Source organism: Geotrypetes seraphini, chromosome 10, assembly GCF_902459505.1.
Source record: "Geotrypetes seraphini chromosome 10, aGeoSer1.1, whole genome shotgun sequence".
NCBI lineage: Eukaryota > Metazoa > Chordata > Amphibia > Gymnophiona > Dermophiidae > Geotrypetes > Geotrypetes seraphini.
The window spans coordinates 12,817,302-12,834,156 of NC_047093.1; positions in this window are offsets into that span (position 1 = coordinate 12,817,302).

The following is a 16,855-nucleotide window of genomic DNA, read 5'->3' on the forward strand; positions in this document are numbered from 1 at the left end:
GCGATGAACATACATATATATAAATAGAATTAGTTAATATTACAATCTTAAAAACAAAAATTAAAACATTAATTATACATAATAGTAAAAATAAATGTAAAAGAGACAAAAAAACATGACATGATATGAATTTAGGGAAAAAAGGGATAAGAACTACAAAATATAATTAAAAGGAGGTTAGGTAAAAACATAAGGTAGGAATTTATTTTCTTTAAATATTGAATCATTGTGTTCCAGATTATAAGTTATTAATCAAAAGCGTCTTTGAAAAGGAACGTCTTTAAATTAATCTTAAATTTATCAATATCGTGCTCTTTTCTTAGGAAGATTGGCAAGGAGTTCCACATTTGTGGAGCAGTAACAGAAAAGATGAATTGTCTTCTGTGTGAATGGTGCGTGGGTTCTCCTAGGTCTGGTTGAGGTGGATTGAATTAGTCGATTGCAAACACTCGATGTGCATCCCACCTGTTACTCAGCAAACATCGATGCGATAATCAAGCTCGAACCAGACTCTCCGAAGCATATCCGGCGTGATCGCGACTATAGCTTCAGTGATGCGTTCCTGCAGATCATCCATAGTTGCGGGTAGTGGAGGTCCGTACCCCCAAAGGGAAAAGTCACAAACAGTAATGTCCGGTGATCTCGGGGGACACTTGAACACCTGGTCATTTTGTCGCATTGCATTGTCTGAAGGTTGAAACTTCTGCACCAATTGCAGCTTATAAGGGTGAAAGTGCAAGCAGATTGTGTAAGATCTTCCTAACCGTGCTTTTTGGGACTTGTATTTGCCGTCATCTTATTGATAAACATATTCCAATAAGTTTTGATTTTGTCACCATTTAAAATCAAGGAGTGTTTTTGTGGGCAGCCTGTATAGTTACTTTGCTGACACAAAAGTCATCTGTCCGACACAGCCATGTTTCAGCTTGAGCCTTCTTCAGGGTCCATAGGATGATACCTTAATGGGGAATTTAATTGTCAAAATTTCACACATCTGATAATGAGGTTTAGGGGACATTTTTGATATGCCATTTAAATCCATGTTTAGATGTTTTGTGGAACACGCACATGACCATTTTCAAAACAAGAAAATGTCCATCTTTTTGTTCTGAAAATGGCATTATTTCTTATGGTTTCATAGACTCTTGACAAAGGAATATTTGCTGAAAAACAGTCAGTGTCGCGTCTACAAATTTTTTTTTATCAATAAAGTGTATCTTGAATAATCCACGGATGAGTATTTGACATCTCTTCCTCACGACTCTTTGATTTGCCGCTGCATTCGTCGTAGAGGCTTTTCGGGCTTTCCTTCAGTATAATGGGTGTTTCATCGGTCCACTGTCTAGCAATGCATGCCACATATAGAATGCTATCAGGTTGTGAACATATCAAGGCACACTTACATATGTCCACTTAAGACTGCCATTGACATGGCATGACTGCAGCTAGCATTAGGTGTGCCAAAGGGTACACCGACAAATCCGCGCAGGACAATTCCGCTCTGACAAATGCGCCCTGACAATTGTGCGTGTAGGACAATCGCGGCCCGTGAAGGATATCTGGAAGGCCCTGATTTGCTGAGACTCCTCAGGCCTCCTCCCTTGGGCCTGATAGAAAATAGGTTGGACAAACCTGTACTAGACATATGCAGCACTGTACATAGTGGTCCTGATTCTATAAATGGCGCGTAATGGCTAGGTGCTGCTCAGCGCGGTCATCAATCAACCAGTAGGTGCTGTTTCTAGAATCATGCCTGGTTGCGTCTAACTCAACTTAGGCACCAGTGGGCATCATAAGGTTAGGGATTGGTATATTAGGGTTTTCTTGGCCTAATTTACCAGCGCTTAAGGCAATACACACCCATACACCACCCCTAACTGGTGACCCGTCAAGTGCGTGCAGGAGATTGGCACACGGATAATTCAGCCCGGACAGTTGCGTGCAGGACCCATGCACGCCGCCCTATTCCTTCCATTTTCTGCTTTCAGGGGGGGGTGTGGGGGAACCACCCCCACACTGTCATTCGGGGGGGGGGGGGTTGGCGCTCTCGTTCAGGGTTGTGGGGGGGGGTACCCCCCACTACACTTAGAACTCGATTACAACTTACGCTCTCACTCTGATGTGGGTGTGGGGGGAACCTTTTACAATTATTAAGATTCTACGCCACCACCCCAGCCTACATAGGATCCAAGCTAACCCTGTACGCCCCCACCCGCCTCCTCCGCTCTGAAACGGAGAAACGCCTATGCATCCCCCCAGGAAGGTCTCTCCTGTCAGAAACTGCCCGCAAACGCTCCTACAGTCACTTCATCCTCCATCTCTGGAACCAACTCCCCCTCCCCCAAATCAGACTACAGAACTCTCTGATGACCTTCCAAAAAGCAGTAAAGACCCTCCTCTTCAACTGAAATTCTAACTGCAAACTACCCCTTGACTCCCTTATATTCCCCCTCCTTTCTGCACTCTCCTGTACTTAAGTTGCTGTATAGTCTTTGAACTGTCCAAATGTACTTAAGTTGCTGTATAGAGTTTGAACTGTCCAAAATGTACTTAAGTTGCTATATAGTCTTTAAACTGTCCAAAATGTACTTAAGCTGCTGTATAGTCTTGTACTGTCCAAAATATATTTAAGTTGCTATATAATCTTTAAACTGTCCAAAATGTACTTAAGTTGCTGTATAGTCTTGTACTTTCCAAAATATATTTAAGTTGCTGTATAGAGTTTGAACTGTCCAAATGTACTTAAGTTGCTGCAAAGTCTTGTATTGTCCAAAATGTACTTAAGTTGCTGTATAGAGTTTGAACTGTCCAAATTAACTTAAGTTGCTGTATAGTCTTGTACTGTCCAAAATGTTTTCGATTGTGAATGTTGGCTTATAACCCGTTCTGAGCTACTGGGAGGACGAGATAGAAATAGAAATAAATAAATAAATAAATTATGCACTCTCGTGCTCTTAGAGGGGTGTTCAATGCCAACATACTCTAAATTAGATTGCCGCAAACCCCCTCCCCACTACACTTACAAATGCCGCAACCCCCCCTTCATAAACGCACTTGTCGCTGCGCGCATTTGACTGAGCGGAATATACAGCGCGCCAAAGTCATTCGCTGTAAGGTTGGTGTACCCCCTAGCCACGTCTACTTTTTGGATGGGCACAGGTAGGCACTTTAGTATATAGATGCCTACATGGCATCTCCTAATGTAGGCGCCAACCCCAAAATCAAAAATTTTTTAATTAATTTTTTAGTATTACTATTCAATTAACAGCACCGATTGAACCAATTAAAAAACATTGGTAGGCGCCTACAGAAATGTGCCCTTTATAGAATTAAGGCCATTATATGCCGATACCTTTGCTGTCCCTAGTGGGCTCACAAATCTATGCTTTGTATCTGAAGCAATGAAGGATTAACTGCTGGATTCTATAAATGGTGCCAGTATTAGCTGCTGTCTAAGAAATGGCTGCCAATTGCATGTCAATCATGCACTGGCATCATTTGTAGAATCACGGCTGTTTTTTTTAACACAGGTGCCTTAAATGTAGGCTAGCATTTTAAAGGCCTACATTTAAGACGCTGGTCTTGTATCTACGAGCCTTAGGCATCTATAGGCATCCATACGCCTCTGCTTGCCCTGGATCAGTAGCATAGAATGTTGCTACTCTTTGGGAATCTAGAATCTTGTTACTCTCTGGGATTCCGGAATCTTGCTATTCTTTGAGATTCTGTATGGAATGCTGCTACTCTCTGGGATTCTAGAATCTTGCTATTCTTTCAGATTCTGTTTAGAATGTTGCTACTCTTTGGGATTTTAGAATCTTGTTACTCTCTGGGATTCCGGAATCTTGCTATTCCTTGAGATTCTGTATGGAATGTTGCTACTCTTTGGGATTCTAGAATCTTGCTACTCTCTGGGATTCTAGAATCTTACTATTCCTTGAGATTCTGAATGGAATGTTGCTACTCCTTTGAGATTTTAGAATCTTGTTACTCTCTGGGATTCCGGAATCTTGCTATTCCTTGAGATTCTGTATGGAATGTTGCTACTCCTTGGGTTTTGGCCAGGTACTAAGGACCTGGATTGGTCACCTTGAGAATGGGCTACTGGGCTTAATGGATCATTTGTCTGACCCAGTAAAGCTATTCTTATGTTCTTTTGCACCTCTGTAGGCAAGAGACTGGCGCCTTAGAATAGCACCTTCAATTTTTTTTTAGAAACGTGCCAGTTAGGCGGTGGTAGGGCCCCTACCGCTACCTAACTGCTGCGTGTCCAGGGTCACAAGCAGTCGCAGCTCAGCCCACTGCAATAACTGTTAGGCTCATCCTCCTGAACCAAGGAACACAGTGCAATGGAAACAGAATTGTGTTCCATGAACACCCTTCATTTGTGCCTCTCGGTCAATGTGTGGTAACACTTGGCATGTAATGTTCTTACCATTGATCATAACAGTCCATTTATTCAGTTCATTTGTTTTTTTCCAAAAAAATCTTTCTACGCATAGACATCGTCGTCCTCAATCATTTCACTGTAGACCATGTACAATAGTTTTCTGACGCTCTTCTGATTTCCCTGGATTGAGATCATAAAACATAAGCAAATAGTGAACATGCCTGGAATGAAACCAGCTCCCTACTTTATTTCACGAGATGGCTACCTAAATAAACAAGTCGTCTAAATTAAGATGCTTAAGTTCAATTATCTGCTCATTAAGCAAGCTGTCGATGGATTGATGAGCTGGGGCTTCGAAAAAGTGCCATAACAGTTTACTTTTATAGGGTTAGTTTTGGAAGGCTGGTGGACCGAGAAACCGCGCGCACGAATCCAGAAGTACAAATTCTTCTGCAATTTCAATAGAACTGAAGATGTTCAAGTAAATATGTTTATTCCTCTGATTTCAGCGGTGCTGCGGACAATGCTTTGTATTATGTCAGATACTCATGAAACACCCCCCCCCCCAATACTTTGCTCTGTTTGCTCTTCCAATACAACCTACTCTTTTTCGAATTCCTTTTCCCTAAGGATTCCAATGTAAGCCTGCTGAAATACTTTTTTTTTATAAACCCCACCTTCAAAAAAAATACACCGCCCACCTAACCACTGGTGGACCACTGGTTTTCCTGACAACTTATTCAATATGTCTGAATATTTACATAAGAACATAAGAATTGCCGCTGCTGGGTCAGACCAGTGGTCCATCATGCCCAGCAATCCGCTCACGCGGTGGCCCTCTGGTCAAAGACCAGCACCCTAACTGAGACTAGCCCTACCAGTGTATGTTCAGGTTCAACAGGAACTTGTCTAACTTTGTCTTGAATCCCTGGAGGGTGTTTTCCCCTATTTGAATCCCTGCAGGGTGTTTCCCCCTATTTGAATCCCTGGAAAGTGTTTCCCCCTATTTGAATCCCTTGAGGGTGTTTCCCCTATGACAGACTCCGGAAAAGCGTTCCAGTTTTCCACCACTCTCTGGGTGAAGAAGAACTTCCTTATGGTTCTATTGAACATAACATTTAGATGAAAGTGGTACAGTCTACCAACCACTTCTACTCAAAGGGAAATGTGTGCTTTAGTACAAATAATTTTAAAGATCTTGTGAAGAGTTTGGCTTTAGATGCTAGGGGCCAGATCCACCATTTTAAATCCTGGACTCAGCTGGGACTTCTGCTCTTTACAATAGACTGTTTTCATTTAATTTTTTAAATTTGTAATGCACCCTTTTTTAATTATTATTATTGTATATCGCCTAGAATCTAAGATAGGCGATTAACCAAATTTTTATTAAACTTGAAGTAACTGGGAAGATTGAAGGGATCAGGGTATGTATTGTAGCCACACTACAGCACACTCAGTGGCTGAACACAAAAAGTACACCAGCGTGTGACCCGGCCTGGAGTCACCCTGCAGGATTGGACTGACCCAGAAAAGGAACTAAAATCAAAACATAACCACAGTTGTATAACCGTTATTAATGCAAATTTACTTCCAAAAAACATAAAGGTCAGGATGACACCAACAAAGTAAATAATGTCAATTGCAAAAATCCAAGCAAAACAAAACTCAAGAGAACAACAACAACAAAAAAACAGCTCAGATAAAAGTTCAGGCTTTTTCTTTCTCTCTGACAAATACAATAATTCACCTGAGGAATTGCCCTCCTTAGAGCTTCCTTTTCCTCAGAGTTCTCACCTCCTATTCTCAGGCAGGTTATAATGAAAAAAATAAAGTTCTCAGCTCTGGCATCAACAGTTCACAGTTCTAAAACAAAGCCTCCAGCTTTTAAAGTACTGCTGGGAAATGGAGAGTGCCCCCAGGTTTGCCTTGCAAAAAGCTTCATACACAGCCTTCAAATTCCCTCCCTGGTTGATTGCAAACCTCTTCCTCGGATAAGGCACTTTCAGCTTCTTAACTTCAAACAAAAGCAGAGTCCAAAAACAATTCAAAAACAAAACTCACTGTTGCAGCCTTATTCCTTGCGTCTGGTTAGCAAGCCTACTTCCATTGGTTCAGGCACATCCACAAACTGTTCTGGCAGTTGTCCTTGTATTTCCATAGGAGTTTCCTCCTCATCAGGCAATGGAAGATTCAGGGTCTCACCAGCTTCTTCTATCTCCATGGGAGTACATCTATCCCCTCTGCTTGGCCCAGGGAGGTCATCAGGGAAGAAAGGCTTTAACCTTCTCCCTATCCTGCCTGTCTGCCTGTTCCAAACTGCTGGCTTTTGTAATACAGGGACATGCCCTAATCTGGCTGAGTCAGCATGGAGTTGAGTGACTCTTGGGCTCCCCTGGTGGTGACCTGAATACTGTCTACCAAGTGATTTCTTAGTTGTCTCTGCCTCCCCCTGGTGGACAGCTGGGAAATCAACGTGACCAGAGCCAGATCGGACCCTGTCTGGTCAAAGTATGTGGGGAGTTATTGCCTATAGGAGCAGGGCAGTCCTATTGAGGAAGGGGGGGAGGAAGGCTTGATCAGGGGTTCTTGAGGTAAGAATGTGATTGGTGTTTGGGGATACTTTGAGAGTTACCCTTCTCACGGATGTGGCCATGCTACCAAACTTCCGGTAGAGTGATTGCACATTATGTTATCGACAGTCGTGGCAGATAGCATGTGACCTGCATGCTGGCTGTCACAGATGACCATGTCCTCTCTACACCTGCTGCATGCCTACGACCTGTCCCTTCCTAGGGGGGGGGGGGGAGGTTACTGGCTGGTTTTAATGTGCAGTAACCATTAGGGTAGGTCTGTGGTAACAAATTAAAACTAATTATTGACAGTATATGGGAGATGTAAAATAACCATTCTTCCTATGAGCGTCAGAGCTGTTACCACCGCAGCCAACATTATAAACTGTGCTACAGTTTTGTAAAGGGGAGGGGGAATTGTCATTTCATGACTTGTTAAAAAAAGATGTGGCCAAGTAATTTGTTCCAAAAATGTTGTGTACGTTGCTAATTCTGTAGTGATTGATAAGTTGAATGTAATGTGTGCGATGGAAGTTGTGTGAGTCCCTTATGGCTTCCATAAGTGCTCACACCTAAACACATTCATGCATATACTGCATATTCCATTATACAAATATGCACTCTTATAGAACAGTTGTCTTCATGCCCAGAGTTTTCCAGCTTTTAGGATGCTTAAGAACTAGCAGTAGGGGGCAGTGGTGTAGTAAGTGATGGAGTGGGTGGGGGGAGGGGGGTCCAGCCTAGGTGCCGTCCTGGTCCTGGTGGGAACACGGCACCCATCCATCTTTCCACTTTACCACTACCGGTGCGAGCATCAACCCCAACCGGCTGCTTGCGTCAGTGTCGGCTCTTTCTCCGACATCACTTCCTGGACCCGCACCAAGGAAGTGACTTCAGAGGAAGAGCTGACGCCGGTGAGAGCAGCAGGTTGGGACTGCCGGTCATGCTGGGAATGTCAAAGAGGTATGGAGGAAGGAAAGAGGTGTGCGTGCGTGGCAGGAGGGGGCGGGGAAGGAGCAGATGGGGGTGGAGTGGTGGAGAAGAAGGCGGGGGAGTGGCGCCACTGGTAGGGGTCCATTTTTAGACAGTGAGAGCTCTGAAAGTTCTCCACTAAGACTTCACAAATATCTGTGAAGTCTAAGACTTGTAAAATGCATCAAAAATATAACTCTAGCAATAAGAACATAAGAATAGCCTTACTGGGTCAGACCAATGGTCCATCAAGCCCAGTAGCCCGTTCTCATGGTGGCCAATCCAGGTCCCTAGTACCTGGCCAAAACCCAAGGAGTAAAAACAGTCCATACAAAATCTCAAAGAATAGCAAGATTCCGGAATCCCAGAGAGTAACAAGATTCTAGAATCTCAAAGAGTAGCAACATTCCATACCCCAGAATCTCAAACAATAGCAAGATTCCGGAATCCCAGAGAGTAACAAGATTCTAGAATCCCAAAGAGTAGCAACATTCCATACAGAATTTCAAAGAATAGCAAGATTCCGGAATCCCAGAGAGTAACAAGATTCTAGAATCCCAAAGAGTAGCAACATTCCATACAGAATCTCAAAGAATAGCAAGATTCCGGAATCCCAAAGAGTAGCAATATTCCACACAGAATCTCAAAGAATAGCAAGATTCCGGAATCCCAGAGAGTAACAAGATTCTAGAATCCCAAAGAGTAGCAACATTCCATACAGAATCTCAAAGAATAGCAAGATCCGGAATCCCAGAGAGTAACAAGATTCTAGAATCCCAAAGAGTAGCAACATTCCATACAGAATCTCAAAGAATAGCAAGATTCCGGAATCCCAAAGAGTAACAAGATTCTAGAATCCCAAACAGTAGCAACATTCCATACAGAAGCTCAAAGAATAGCAAGATTCCGGAATCCCAAAGAGTAACAAGATTCTAGAATCCCAAAGAGTAGCAACATTCCATACAGAATCTCAAAGAATAGCAAGATTCCGGAATCCCAAAGAGTAGCAACATTCCATGCTACCGATCCAGGGCAAGCAGTGGCTTCCCCTGTCTCAATAACAGACTATGGACTTTTTATCCAAACCTTTCTTAAAACCAGCTACACTATCCGCTCTTACCACGTCCTCTGGCAACGCGTTGCAGAGCTTAACTATTCATATGAATTTTGGGCTGCTCTTGCAAAACCAAAATGAGCATATCTCGTTAAAAATGTCAGGATAATCTCATGAATATTTTGCCCTGCCAGTAGAACCAGAGACCAGTGGAACCAGTGAAATTATTCACACTGATTTCCCAAGGCAAGCTGGTGCTCTCAAAACACTAAGCACATGTTTTAATGGCCAGCCACTGTACGTTTAATCATATGTTATTGTTTAAACATGAAGCGAGGCGGACCTGAATTTGTACTCTGCCATTTTCATAGTCGGATCATGAAACATGAATAAAGCCCAGACTTCACGTGGCTCTTTTAGCACTGTAGCAAACTGGTCATATGTAGATTTACCCAGTTTCCGACCAACATCTGGTCTGGGTTTGCATTTTGACTGTATGATTGCCCTCCAAAGAGTACTTTCCAGAGGGGTTCATGAGATATGCCAAAATCTATTTTTCTATGTACCTGCGGTGTGGTAGTTTAGTAACTCAGGCTGTGGTTCTATAATTTAGCAAAAGCCTTAAGGTCATATTGCATTGTTTAATGGGTTTCTTATTCATCCTGAATGAGGGCACATTTGAAAGATTTTAGAAAAAAAAAAAAAATTATTATTCATCTAATCAATGCTGAAACTGCCAAACCTGGGAAGGCTTCATAATCAGTCATGCGCGAGACACCAGCGCACCGACAATCAAGCGCTGACAATTCGGCACAAAAAAGAAGCGCACCGCAGGAAAACTTAGTTGTAAAGAGCTCTGAACCGTGGTGTGAGTGGGGACCCCCCCCCTTTACTGTATAGTGTTTGTGCTGCTGTTGGGGGGGGGGGTTGGGGGATTGGCACCCTCCATTATAGAGAAAATGGAACTTTTTCTGATTTTTTTGGGGAAAAGTTCAGTTTTCTCTATAATGTGGCAGCGCACTATGCAGTAAATTGGGGGGTTCCACTCCCACCCCCAACCCCCGTCGGAGCTCTTTAAAACTAAGTTTTCCCGCTGCGCACTTCTTTCTTGCGCCGAATTGTCAGCGCTCGATTGTCAGCGCGCTGGTGTCTGGCGCGCGATTATCCTGTCACCCCTGGGAAGAGCCAACAAGGAAAGGAAAAATTTGGGAATGTGAAGCATTTGCTGAAAAATTCTAGCTTAAAAGCACCTCGGAAAATAAAAATTTACTCATAAACATCTAGCCAGATCCAGTTTGTAACGTTGTTGATTCTTCTAAAAATGGATGAGCTAATGAACTACAGCCATTTTATTTTGAAAAAAATATATCGTAAAAAAGGGATGGTTAACAAGGCTAAGGGTTCCTTTTTTTAAGGTGCGCTAGCATTTTTAGCACGCGCTAAAGATTAGCGCTCGCTAACCACACGCTAAATGAAAAATACTAACGCAAGCTCTATGGAGGTGTTAGCATATAGCGCGTGCAATATTGTAGTGCACGCTAAAACCTCTAGAGCCCCTTAGTAAAAGGAGCCCTAAGAATGTTATAATGCCTCTGTATTGTTCCATTTGGGCGACCTCATCTGGAGTATTGCGTTCAATTCTGGTCACCTTATCTCAAGAAAGATATAGCGGAACTAAAAAAGGTTCAAAGAAGAGTTACCAAGATGATAAAGGGGATAGAGCTCCCCTCGTACGATGAAAGACTAAAGAGGTTAGGGCTCTTCAGCTTGGAAAAGAGACAGCTGAGGGAAGATATGATTGAAGTCTACAAAATCCTGAGTGGAGTGGAACGGGTACAAGTGGATCGATTTTTCACTCCTGTCAAAAATTACAAAGATTAGGGGACACTCGATGAAGTTACAGGGAAATACTTTTACAACCAATAGGAGAAAAAATTTTTTCACCCAGAGAATAGTTAAGCTCTGGAACGTGGTAAACGCGGATAACGTAGCTGGTTTTAAGAAAGGTTTGGACAAGTTCCTGGAGGAAAAGTCCATAGTCTGTTATTGAGAAAAACATGGGGAAGCCACTACTTGCCCTGGATCAGTAGCATGGAATGTTGCTATTTGGGCTTTGGCCAGGTACTAGTGACCTGGATTGGCCAACGTGAGGATGGGCTATTGGGCTAGAAACAGGGATCTAAGTCCCTACTTGAGGGCCGCAATCCAGACGAGTTTTCAGGATTTCCCCAATGAATATGCATTGAAAGCAGTGCATGCACACAGATCTCATGCATATTCATTGGGGAAATCCTGAAAATCCGACTGGATTGCGGCCCTCAAGAAGGGACTTTGAGATCCCTGGGCTAGATGGACCATTTATTTGAACATAGGTCATTTGTATTTATGGTCAAAAGTAAGCCTGCAGGCAGTTATACTCGGTAAAGCTTGAAAACAGCATCTGAGAAAAATCTAACCTCCCCATCCCCTTTATGAATTCCTATGAGCGTTGGAGCTTTTACCAGAGGTTGTGATAGGCCAGAGCACAGTACAGGGGTTCAAGGAAGGTTTAGATAGGTTCCTAAAGAATAAGGGGATTGAGGGGTACAGATAGAAGCAGAGGTAAGTTATAAAAATGGTCAGGAACCACTTTACAGGTCATAGACCTGATGGGCCGCCGCGGGAGCGGACCGCTGGGCGCGATGGACCTCGGTCTGACCCAGTGGAGGCAACTTCTTATGTTCTTATGTACCACCATGGCTGTTGATTAAAAAACCCTAATATGGCGTAATAAAAGGCGGGGGGGGGGGAGGAGGGGGTATAATTGCATAATTTTAAAGAAAATTCCTTTCTGCCATATAACTCTCCATTGTAGACCCTGGATAATGCAGTATGTTATCTGGGAATCGAATGTTCCAAGTACATGGCGGAATCCTAATAGCAGAAAGATTCCGGAACCCCAAAGAGTAGCAACATTCCATTTAGAATCTTAACGAGTAGAAAGATTCCGGAACCCCAAAGAGTAGCAACATTCCACTTAGAATCTTAAAGAGTAGAAAGATTCCGGAACCCCAAAGAGTAACAACATTCCACTTAGAATCTCAAAGAGTAGAAAGATTCCGGAACCCCAAAGAGTAGCAACATTCCACTTAGAATCTTAAAGAGTAGAAAGATTCCGGAACCCCAAAAAGTAGCAACATTCCACTTAGAATCTTAAAGAGTAGAAAGATTCCGGAACCCCAAAGAGTAGCAACATTCCACTTAGAATCTTAAAGAGTAGAAAGATTCCGGAACCCCAAAGAGTAACAACATTCCACTTAGAATCTCAATGTTTTTTAGCGCCGTCCACGGCGGTAAGAACTCTGACGCTCATATGAGCATCGGAGGTCTTACCATCGCGGCTGGCGCTAAAAACGCTAGCGCAGCTTTGTGAATGAGGGCGGGATAGATTGTTGGAATGAGTAACATTCAAAGGAATCCACATCTGTTCATCTGTCAGCACAATAACTCTCAAAAAAAAAAGGAAAAATTTGGCACTGAACATCTACATCAAAAAATAAACAAAACACTCCTGAAGTATTTCATTCAACAGAGCTTCAGACTGTGTTCTCGGACCAGCACACACACACAAAAAAACCTCCATAGAAATTTGGTGTCTTATATCAATGGTTCCCAACCCTATCCTCCACAGACTCCAACGGATTCAGAATGCCGCGGCCAAGCTCATCTTCGCTAAAAGTAAATTTGACCATGTCTCCCCACTCCTGGCCAAGCTCCACTGGCTTCCGATAATCACCAGGGTCCACTATAAATGCGCCTGTTTAGCTTTCAAAATCCTATACGGTATCCTCCCTCCCTTTATCCCTCTTTCTTGGAATTCCTCAAACCCTAATACCACCAGATACTCCCACAAATTAAAACTATCCTTCCCCTCGCTAAAAGGCATTTCCCACACAGGAAAGCTAGGGACCTCCCTCCACTTCAAAATCACTGAGCTCTGGAACTACCTTACCTCCCCTCTTCGGAACTTGAGCTCTCTCCAAGTTTTCCGCAAACATCTGAAAACCTGGCTTTTCTCAAAAAATGTAAGTCTCCGTCCAACTTAGGAATCAAGGAAACTCTTATATCTTGGCATCCCAAGTCCTCTAAATTTTCTTCACACTTCTACCTCTAACCCTCTGTTGTAGTTCCTTCCTATTTCTCCTACTGTAAACCGCGTCGAGCTCTACGAACGTGGAGATGATGCGGTATACAAACCTAAGGATTAGATTAGATTAGATTAGATTAGGACCACTAGCCAGTCAGCCTTACTGAATATGCATGGGGCAGATTTGCATACCTATCACTTCCAGTATATGCAAATCTCTTTCATGCATATTCATTAAGGCTATCCCCAAAGCCCGACTGGTTGGAGGTCCTCCAGGACAGGGTTGGGAACCACTGTCTTATATGATCGATCAGAAGATATTCAAGGGGGAGGGGTCAACTCAACTCAACGGAGCAGCAAACAGAATGCATAAGAAAACATAAGTACTAAATTCATTACATTCACTCACAAGGTCGCCGATATTTATGTAGTTTCTGCCAAGGAGATTCAGATAAGTCCTCAAGTTTATTTTTTTAAAAATGTATGCAGTAATTGTCCTCTTGAATTGGCGGTTGGAGATGGTGAATGCTATAATCTGCTATCAATCCACATTTCTTTCACTTTATTAAGAACATAAGAATAGCCTTACTGGGTCAGACCAATGGTCCATCAAGCCAAATAGCCCGTTCTCACTGTGGCCAATCCAGGTCCCTATTACCTGTCCAAAACCCAAGGAGTGGCAACATTCCATACAGAATCTCAGAGAATTGCAAGATTCCAGAATGCCAGAGAGTATCTAGATTCTAGAATCCCAAAGAGCATCAACATTCCATGCTACCGATCCAGGGCAAGCAGTGGCTTTCCCCTTGTCTTTCTCAATAACAGACTATGGACTTTTCCTCCAGGAAATTGTCCAAACCTTTCTTAAAACCAGCTACGCTATCTGCTCTTACCACAACCTCTGGCAAAGTGTTCCAGAGCTTAACTATTCTCTGAGTGAAAAATATTTCCTCCAATTGATTTTAAAAATATTTCCCTGTAATTTCATCGAGTGTACCCCTAGTCTTTGTAATTTTTGACCCGAGTGTAAAATCGATCCACTTGTACCCGTTCTACTCCACTCTGGATTTTGTAGACTTCAATCCTATCTCCCCCTCAGCTGTCTCTTTTCCAAGCTGAAGAGCCCTAATCGTTTTAGTCTTTCCTCATACGAGAGGAGTTCCATCCCCTTTACCATCTTGGTCGCTCTTCTTTGAACCTTTTCTAGCACCACTATATCTTTCTTGAGATAAGGAGACCAGAACTGAACTCAATACTCCAGATGAGGTCACACCATGGAGCGATACAGGGGCATTATGACATTCTTAGTCTTGTTAACCATCCCATTTTAAAATAATTCCTAGCATCCTGTTTGCTTTTTTGAATTGATAGAAGATATTCAGACCATAATGTCACTATGCATGCAATGATGAAAGTGACTTATGAAGGGTATATCTTTGACTGACGGGGTTGGCATCCCCACCTGCCATGAAAGCAAAGGGATCTCGTCAAGCCAAAGGTGAGGCACCTGAGACCCTCCAAGTCTATACAACTTTTGAACATGTTACCCTATAAATTAATTTTCTAAAAATATAAAAGTTATTGCTTTATCTCCACCTTCACATTTACATTATAAAAACCCACTTGATATCTGGAGTACTGCGTCCAATATTGGTCACCGTACCTTAAGAAGGATATGGCGTTACTCGAGAGGGTTCAGAGGAGAGCGACACGTCTGATAAAAGGTATGGAAACCTTTCATACACTGAGAGATTAGAGAAACTGGGACTCTTTTCCCTGGAGAAGAGGAGACTTAGAGGGGATATGATAGAGACTTACAAGATCATGAAGAGCATAGAGAGAGTAGAGAGGGACAGATTCTTCAAACTTTCGAAAAATAAAAGAACAAGAGGGCATTCGGAAAAGTTGAAAGGGGACAGATTCAAAACGAATGCTAGGAAGTTCTTCTTTACCCAACGTGTGGTAGATACCTGGAATGCGCTTCCAGAGGGTGTAATAGGGCAGAGTACGGTACTGGGGTTCAAGAAAGGATTGGATAGAGGGGTATAGATAGAGGATTACTGCACAGGTCCTGGACCTGTTGGGCCGCTGCATGAGTGGACTGCTGGGCACGATGGACCTCAGGTCTGACCCAGCGGAGGCACTGCTTATGTTCTTATGTTCTTATATAACAGGTGAAGAGATAGAAGAGCTAAACTTATGAATTAAGAAACAAACAATTAAATTATAAAATTATTATAAAGTCAACACAAATTTCACTATAAGGTTCTAATGCTGACTATTTCACAATTAAATTATCCCCTTCTTTTACCAAAGAGGGCAGTGTGGGCCAGCGCAGTAAACGTTTCATTACCCATAGGAATTGAATGGGCATCGGAGCATCGAGTGCCGCGTGGCTTTCTAAAAGAGGGAGGACTATATGCATTAAACAGTCAGCGTCGCAGTTGTTGGTCGGAGTCGGAAACAGTTTCGAATGGAGTTGGTTGAAGTGTCCTGACTCTGACTCCAGCTTCAAAATAAAGGGGTCTTTTGACTAAGGCTCACTAACTGATTTAGCGCACGGTAACCGAATCAGCGCAGGATAATCGATGTAGCGTGCGCTAAATGCTAAGGCGCCCATTATTATTCTATGGGTGGCTTGAGCATTTAGTAAAAGGACCCTAAACTAAAAACCTTCTTATTCAAAGACGCATAACCATAGGGTCTCGTACCAAACGTTTAGAACAAGGCGCTCAAAGCCATTTCCAGACATCTTTGGTTTCTGTCCGAGCACCTGGCAGCACTTGCCTTCGCACCAGAGCCAAAGCCGGACATTCCACGATGTCTCGTGCGTACAGATGAAACAGAACCTGTGACCTTTGAAAGTAAGGATGACAGACGAGACATCTGGGTTTTAATGACATTGCTTTCAATGGATGTAAAATCCGGATGTCTCAATCCGTCCCCCTTTTTCTGGAGCCATATGATAACCCTATTAGACAATATAAGTGTCTAAATCAGGGGTGTCCAACCTTTTGGCTTCCCTGGGCCGCATTGACCGAAAAAAATGTTTCTGGGGCCGCATAAACACGTAAACGCTGCAACAAGATAGAGGAGGGAGCTGGCAAGACGGTAAACACCAGGGGGCAGCAGAGGAAAACACTGCATCGCCCTTGACCGGGGCCGCACAAAATACTTCATGGGGCCGCATGCGGCCCTCGGGCCGCAGGTTGGACACCCCTGGTTTAGAAAGTCAATAAAAACCCCACCTCAACCTGATGTACTCCCAATACACTTCCAGATAAACCTGACTAAACTTAACAAGCCAATGTAAATTCAAATGTTCGCTGAAATGTCGCTGTCTCTTCCCTTGTAAACCGCTTAGAACTGTTTGTGGTATGGCGGTATATAAAAATAAAGTTGTTATTATTATTATTATTAATAATTTAAAATTGTTTCCCTTATATTTATCAATTAAGGTGCAGGGAGGGGGGGATTTTATTATTACATGTTTTCTATGATATGATAATGGAATATATGGGAAGGAGGGGTGGGATAGGGGAAGGGATAAGAATTTATGAAATGTATCAATGATTGTTTGTAAGTGATGTATTTATTGTCAATGTGAATGAATATATTTTAACACTTAATGTAATCTTGAAAATGAATAAAGAATATTAAAAAAAAAAAAATTTCCTTTTCTAACAGCATAGCAGTATATTAAGAAGCGATCCCCCTTCCTGGTGTTTTTTTCTTCTGCCCCC